Raw genomic sequence first — 8,922 nt, forward strand, 5'->3', positions numbered from 1 at the left:
CTTGACCCTCTGATCTTTTTATTAAAACATCAGAGTAATCCACTTGAAGTGATTCTCCTGAAACTACCTCTTAAAATACTGATGAGCTAACTTAAAAGCTCTCTATCTGAGCCAACACTTATAGTAAGGCTTCTGTCAACCTCTATCTTTAGATCTTATTGCCTCCATTCCCATTTCTCTTTTATTGTTGCTTCTTTTACAATAGTTATTAATACATCATCTTTGTACAAATTAATGGAAGTCTCTGTGATGTTTCTACATATGCATAGATGGCACCTGATTATATCCATTGATAGGGACACAAGTGTTTTTTTTTTCTTGCTATTGTTTCTGATGTATTTATAAGGTACCATGTGATTTTTGTGGCTTTGCATGTTCCTCTCCCATGGTACAATCCTTGTTTTCACTGTATTTCATCTTCCCTTCTTTTGTCTTCTCCCTCTTCCTTTGGCTCCCTCTCTTCCATTGCCTTCCTTCCTAATCTCTAGAAGTCCCTCTTCCATTTCTAGGTCCTTCTAAAACTATTGTTATTTTTTACAGATGATAAAATCTCTGTAGTACTTTTATCTGTGTCTGGCTTGTCTACTGTAGCATATCTTCAGTTCTACCCATTTTTATCATACGAATGACAGGATTTTGTTCTCATGTATGGCCAAATAGTACTCTCTTTTGTATAGGTACAGTATGTTCTTTACCTGTTCAGGTGTTGACAAGCACCTTGGTTGATTTCGTAACTTGAATATAGTGGATAGTTCTGTATAAGCATGCCTATGCAGTTATCTCTTTTATTTGCTGACTTCATTTCATTGAAATAAATATCTGGGAATGTGATAGCTGAATAAATGATAGCTCTATCTTGAGTTTATTGATGAAACTCCATTGTTTTGCTGCCAACTTACTTTCCCATCCACAGTGTATAAGTTCTCTTTCTCCACAACTTCGGCTGTGCTATTTTATAATAGTAATTCTAATAATGGAATGAGAAGGATTCATTCCAGTTTTCATTGGCATTTACCTGATGGCTTGTGACTGAGAATTTTTGCACACATTCACTGGACATTTGTAGTTCTTTTGAGAGTTTCTACTTGGATCATTTACCACATTTTATCACGTGACTTGTTCATTTATTAAGCTTCTGAATTCTTTACATATTCTGGATACAAATCCGCCATCAGATGAATAAATGGCAAAGACTTTGCTCCCATTCTTCAAATTGTGTCTTTATTCTGTCTTTTCTTTTGTCTTTTCTTTTTACCATACAAATGCTTCTTAATCAGATGTCATCCCATTTAATAAATCTTGCTTCTCCCCTCCTCCCCCTCTGCTACATTTGAGACTCTTGGTCCTTTCCAGAACCTACAAACTACTCTCCTACCTCAGACTATTTGCACTTTTTCCTTGGCAAAGAAGGCACTTCCTGCCAGATATCTGCAACACTAAGAAACCTCAATTCATTCAGATCATTTCCCCAAAGTTTAATCTCAAGGAAATCTTCCTTAAAAAATCTCTAGTGTAGCTCAAAATACAACCCTATTTTGTTACCTCAGAATTCTCTCTCAGCGTCTGTTTATACCGCTTGAAAAACAAGGATTAACTCTTTTATTTTTAGTATATTAACCATGGTAGATAAAACACAACGGCCTGACCCATCATCGGTATTAAATACATGTTTGTTCATTCATGTAGTTGTGGTCTGCCAATTCACTTTGCTTTTTATATCAAAGATTAATTTATTCCTGTACTCCTGTGATAACTACTACATGTGTCTGAAGTATTTCTTTCATACTTTTAACACTGGATTCTTTAAGAAAATTAAGTGCGGCAATTTTAGTTCAATGAATATTATTTAGTGATTTTAATGAATACAAGCTTTATTTCCTTGTAAAAATATGTTATATTGTCTTTAAGTAGTTGTACATAGAAGTTGCCATTCAACAAAGCAGTTTATGAATATAATGCTCCTTGCTCAATGTCACTCCTTTCAAGATTTTTACCTGTACCCCCAACCCACCCTTTTCCTCACTTTTATTGATTTTTTAAGATATACATTAAATTTAAACTGTTTTCCCTCCCCTTCCCGTCTTGGTTTATCCATTCCTCCTGACTCCAGCCCCCTTTTTGTGTATATCCATTTCCTGATGTTTATATTGTTGAACTATGATTTTGCCTTAAAAAAAAGGATACAGGTGGACCTGTTGCAACAATGAGAAGTACAAGTTGTCATGTAAAAAACGAACTTTACAACTTGGAGGGGGGAGGATGGGAGGGAGGGAGGATGGGAAGGGATGGGAAGGGTAAACAAAGGAGGAGGCTACAATGCTTGATACTCACTATCTTGCCCCTCTGTACAGTATTTTCACAATAAAAAATTACACTTTTTGAGTTCTCCCCAGATTTTACAGCCAAATATACTTGTATACCACCCAAAGTATTTACTTACAACTTTGTAGACTAACTCTGGCTTCCACCTATGAGAAAATAGGTGACATTTGTCTGTCTTGGTTCGACTAATTTCACTTATAATTTTTGTAGTCATGTCCATTTCTTTGATTATTCAAAAAATGAAATATAGAACTACTCTATGATCCAGCAACTCTGCTCTTGGGCATATATCCAAAGGATTACAGACTAATACAGTAAAAGCTAAAATACAGAAAAAGCTGCCAGCACAAACAAATTCATAGCAGCACTATTCACCATGTCCAAAGTAACAAGTCAGCCCAGATGCCCCTCCGTGGATGACTGGATCAAAAATATTACACACACACACACACACAATATATATATATATATATATATATATATATATATATATATAAAATTTTATTCATCCATTAGAAAATTGTTTTCTAGTTAGAGGATTTTAAGAATAATGAATTTTTGAATTTCAGAGATTGCAGCAGACTGAACTAAAGAAACTATAGAAAACATTTATTTCTCATATCATACCACATTGACAGTTACCTATGTCACTCTGAGAGAAATTGTTTCTGATGCTTTCTTTGATTTATGGAGCATAGCCAAATAGGAAATAGAATTGCTTCTTTGGAGCTCAACATGGTATGAAACAGCTACAGATATCTGATTTCTCAAGTGTGTACAATTCTAACAACTACTTGTTTCACAATAGAAAACAATAAATTGAATACATGACTATTCTAATATTGGATGTGCTCTGTCTTTGAAGTTGAATTTTATTTGAAAAACAATGTTTCACTCTTGTTCAAGACAGTGATGCTAATATAATGTCAAAAAAGAAAGGCAGTAATAGGTGTTGATAAAATTCTACTTAGATACTCCTTTTTGGTATGTTCCTTTATTTAAAAGATACTAAAACTATATTTTCTTTCTAACAAATGGAACAAAGAGTATAGAATAGGCAAGGTGGAGCAGGATGTACAGAAGGCCTGGGATTCATTTACTTGCCTTAAGATACCACAGTAACCAACAGAAAACAAGCTGTTCATAGAAGTTGATTAAATTCAGTCCCATCATAAATCTTCATATTCATTTATTTCCTCATATTTATGTATTTCTCAGCATAAATATACAGATCTTTCTTGTATCAATTAATTTATTTAAAAAATAAATAATAGTTTATCTAAATGTAATAGAAGCCTTTCTAACCTTGCCAACCCAGGGTGTAGATGAGACTGGAAACTTTTCTTGCGTCTGTGAGAAGTTCATGCACAGTTTTTCTCAAGGCTCTGTAAGTCTTTTGGAAAGTGCTAAGCTTACCTCTTTTTTGTTCCCATCTGCATCTACTCCAGTGGATATCCATTTCTAGAGAAATCATCCCTCTTCAGCCCCTGGAGAGAGAAGAAGTGAGAGACTGAGCTCTCTGCAAATTCCTGAACAATAATATTTGGAGAAATGTTTGATCGGTAGACCCATCAACTTCCTTAAAGGTTAGCACCCCCAGAAAGACGAGAGAAGGTCTGTACATCTCCTCCAAGCACATTTTACACACACACACACACACACACACACACACACACACACACACACATTGTCCTATGCATCTATTCCATCTGGATTTCCTCTCTATTCCTTCTCCTTTCCTTCTTTCCCCTTCCTCCTTCTTCCCTTCCTCTCCTTTTTGTCTGTCTTGAGGTTTTAAATTCAAAGCACTTGCTAGGCTAGCACAATTGTCCCTGAGCCATGTTTCTACCTCTGCATTATACTGGTTAATATAAACACAGGGTCTTGCTTCCTAACACCATCTGCCCTAGTCTTCTATAGTCCACTTGGATCAGAAATATTTATCCCCTCATCTAATTTCCTTCTCTGGAGATGGAGTCTTCTGGATTTTTTTGCCTGGACTAGATCTCATTGACTTGTATCCTTCATTAACAACACATGTAAGTAAAATGTTTCCCTGAGTTGCATGAACCATTCTATCAACTTATTAAACCCTGAGCACTGCCACCAGTATCTGAATGTTGGTAGCATCTTACAGGACAGAATCATGGAGTTATTAGTAATGGGAGAAATGAGACTAAGACAATGAGATTTGGAAAGCATCCAAAGAAAGGGAAAAAATTGTGAAGAAAAAAATTTTAATGTACTCAAAAGTAAATACTTAGCAGTCCAAGTAAATATAAATGGCTTCAGTTTACAAATTTGAAAACACTCTCAATTAGGAGAACAAAGAAACATACTCATTATCAAAAGCATAGCTAAACTATAACAATAGAGAAAAATTGAAGATGTAGTTTGCAATTGCCAATATCAACAGAAAGCAGTACAGTCATGTTAAGTATACAGAAAAATGAGAATTCTAACAAAACACAATTTTAGAATTAAACAGTTATTAACTACATAAAACAGGGGTCCATTAATTTTGAACATGTTCATACCTACCAATATCTCTAGACAAAAGGTCAAATATTTAAGCTGAAAAGTTCCTGAGATTCTTTATTGTAATTATTTACAGAATCCCTTATTTAACTTCAACAGAAAGCCTGAGCTATTGATTTATGACCCATGATTAGCCAAATTTTAAACTGTATGGTGTCTCTTAGGCACATACATGTTTAGGAATCTGATGTCTTTCCCACTGGGCCATCCTTTGAAGACACTGCAAAGATGGGTTTCCACCTTGATGAATGCCGCTTTCCAATGTGTCAGTGTAGAAGTCCTCATCTCTTACATAGAATTGCATGCTCAATTCTATGAGACCCTCCTAATCCCTGTGATGTTCTTAACTTTCATCTCCCTCACTTAAAGGGAGCTATTCCATTTCCCTTCTTTGATTGCCTTCTTATTTTTTCCCATGCTGTTGAGCACATTCTATGTGATGTGGAATAAGTGAAAATCATTAATATAATATCATTTCATTCATTGAGCAAATACTTATATTTATAAAACACAATGACCTTTGTGAAGATGTTCTAGGCTATAACAACAAGGTATTATTAATACAAAAACTGCCACTTTTATCATTGAGATAAAATCTAATAGCAATGGCACACATAGATCAGGTAAGCACAGGCAGAAGGCTAAATCACAATTAGGAGGGGTATGTGCAATGCTTTATACTACATTGCAATAATTCTCCATAGATACAAGCCTTCTTCCTACAAGGCTACATATATATTGTAAGCCACCATGACTTATATTTCCTTCCTAAAAATACCTAATTATTTCTTGTCTTGCTTCCTAGTTTAACCCCTATCTTCACTGTTTTTCCTCCATTTCTCTCACTTGAAATCTCATCTTTGAAGCCCCAATTCCAAAGTCTTCTTTTATCCACTAAGGGAGAATTGATTACCCATCCTCCGGACTCCTGCAGCATATTGAATTTCAATTTGTATAGTGACTTACTTATCAGTCACTCCCTCTCAATTTTTCCTATGGGAGAGCAGATGCCCAGCCTGCCTTGATAGCACAGCATCTTATGCAGAGAATAAATCTAAATCATATTTGTTGAATAGATGAAAACTATAATTTAAACTTATTTTTCTTGACATTCAGACAAAATAGCAGTTAATGATTTTTTTCATGTTCTTAACCCATTAATGTAGAAGTACATGTATCAGGGAAAAGAATCCTTTCTCCCAACACAAATTAAAATGAAGAACTAAGATCTCCAAATGACATTCTTTCTCAATTGCCCATTAATCAAAATGGATCAGAATCACAAGTGATAGCTATTTCTGTGTTTGGGGTAATTATCTGTGTAATACTTCTTCAATGAATTTAATTTAAATCTAAATTTATCTCTTAATAGATCAGATCTGCCACTGAGCTGGGTTTTGTTTCTCTGTAATATTTTGGTCATTTAGACACCAGAATTCCAGCATCTTTGTTAAATACTGATCAATAGCTTATCATTTTACAGGAAGTCCAAGAGCTTTGTCTGTCAGATTTCAGTAGTCAAAAATCAATGGAAAGGGACTGCAAGTTGCATGGAGGAATGATAATAGAAAAAGCTTTATGACTTTATGGTTAGGAGTTGGTGAGATCTTTAGCTTGCTTTCTATTTTATTAAGGGAAATTGTACCATTTGAAGAATCCATGCATGTCTGGGGTATGTTAAGTCCAGGGCCTGCCTTAACAGCTGTTTCCATACAACACATTCGTCCTCACAAACTTCATAGGAAGCAGTATTGGACACCATGTTGTCTGGTGTGAACCCCTGTGAGATGCAGCTGATTGAGACAGGGCACCTAAATATTTTTGTGGGGGACAAATACTGTGAACGAACAGGAAACAGGAGCTATCCAGGCTTCTGGAATAAGATCAAACATTAACTTGAAGCAAGGAACATATCTTTGGGGAAACATTGTAATGAAAAAAAGCACAGCTTAAATATACAATGAGTCATCGCTACCCTCTCTTTCATTGCTCTATTAATTCAGACTGTCGGTAATGGTATTAACCTCCTGACACTAGTGAGTGAGCTAGTTAGAACACACCATGCTTGAAAGAGTCAACAATTCGAAAGGCAGCTATGATAATAAATTCAAGAGTGTTGAGATGAATATAAGAGAGTTGACAGAGACAGAAGATAATCACCCATGTCCTGTTTAAATGGTTTGAACATCAGAGAATCTGCAATAATCTAGATAGCAGAATAGATTTCTCTTTTAAATGTCAAGTAGACACTGCTTTAAATAATTAAAAAAGGAAAGATGAAAAATACAACAAGATTTCTTGGTCTACTGCCTCATTGACTTGCCTGGTAAAATGACATGATCGGGATGCTCAGACTAACATGAGTTGTGGCAAAACCAGTTAATTGGCCAAATTCAGCTGAGTTTAAAGTTTCCCTACTGTCTGAAAGGGAAAGAGGACCTGTAGGAGGAAGCCCATTTTATGCTCAAAGACAATAGTGCTTCATGCTAACAAAACAACAATCTGGAAGTCAGGAATGTGGCTGGAACAATGGGAAGAACTTTGGAAGTGCAAACCTCTCAGGGCTGCTAGGTAGGCCAAATGTGTTAGTACATGTAAAGCATTCTGGCCATAACAATCGCTCCATATATATTAACTATTATCTCCTCTTCGTGGCTCAGTTCATTTATTCAAGAATCGTCCAGAAATGCTGTCGGTGACATAATATTTCTGCCGTGACTCAGGTTATCTGAATTGGGAGAAAATGGTAAAAGTAAACCTTGAAGGTATGCAATGCTCCACAACAATGAAAGAATTAGAAATCCTGAAAAGCACACATTGCTTGGGCTGTAAAATAATATATTCATCTCTAAAAATCCTGAAAGTCAAATAAATGATGGGTAAATGTGCATAAGAAGCATAAATAATTCTGAACTTTAATTCATGTCATCTTTCTTATGGAAATTTCTCAATGTGTGACTAGTTTTGCCACCAACCTTTGCTCCCGTAAAAAGGAATATTCACTCATATGAATTATATATATATATATATATATATATATATATATATTTGCCAGAACCAAGGTTTGAACTCAAGTCTATACACTTGCTTGTCTGGCCACCTTTAGTTCTGTGTCAGTAGCATCACCAATGCCCTGTGTCTCTGGTTTTCTGCCCCCTTTTATACTATGTGAAGTCAAGTGGCTGTCAGTTTACCTCAGAAAAATGACATTGGCATTGGCAATCAGTCTTGGTGCCCTTCTTCCCCATTTCAAAGAGCTCTCCTTTCCACGTATTTCTGGTTCTTATATGTTCCTATATGCATTGTCACTTTCTCTTGTTTTTCTACAAGTTGTGAGTTTTCAAAACCAAGAGGAAGGTGCTTATCTTCTTCACCTGTACCCTCACATCGCTGTTAAGTCTACCTCTACTTCTCTTTCTTAACTAAACACTGGGAACTGGTTTCCACATCTTTGTCTCTACAATTATGTAAACCAAAAAAAAAAAAAACCTCGCCTAATTTTTTTGGTCCAGAATATCCTGCCAAGACACAACAGATTTAGGGTTTACAAATTTCAACTTGAGAATGACAAAAGCTCTCCACCTATATCCTTTAGTTTTCCGTCAAGAAAATTGGAGTTCACCAAAAAAAAATTGTTCTAGGATCATTTATTTTGCCTTTGGAGAAGAAGTTTCTTCTAAAACATAGAGCAGTAAGACTTATTTGCAATAACTAGTATAAGTCCAGGACAAGCAGAAAAGGTCAAAAGCTATGTACATATAACCATATGAAATGATGTCAAGTGAAATGAACCCCAAGATAGGGATCCAAGTGGTTTTTTTCTTTCTTGCTATTGTTTTTAACATATTAAAATATACTGTGTGAAATTTTTGGTTTCTTTTGTGTGTTCTTCCCCCATAGTATAACCCCTGTTTTCACTGTATTTGATTCTGGTGCCCTGCATCTTGTATATACATTTTTTTAATTTAGAGAGGGGAAGGGAAATAACAAAATGCTGAAATAAGGATACAGGTTGACCCATTGTAACAATGAGATGTACAAGACACTTTGTTGAAAACGAAC

The sequence above is a fragment of the Dipodomys ordii genome, unplaced genomic scaffold (genome assembly GCF_000151885.1).
Source record: "Dipodomys ordii isolate 6190 unplaced genomic scaffold, Dord_2.0 Scaffold7, whole genome shotgun sequence".
NCBI lineage: Eukaryota > Metazoa > Chordata > Mammalia > Rodentia > Heteromyidae > Dipodomys > Dipodomys ordii.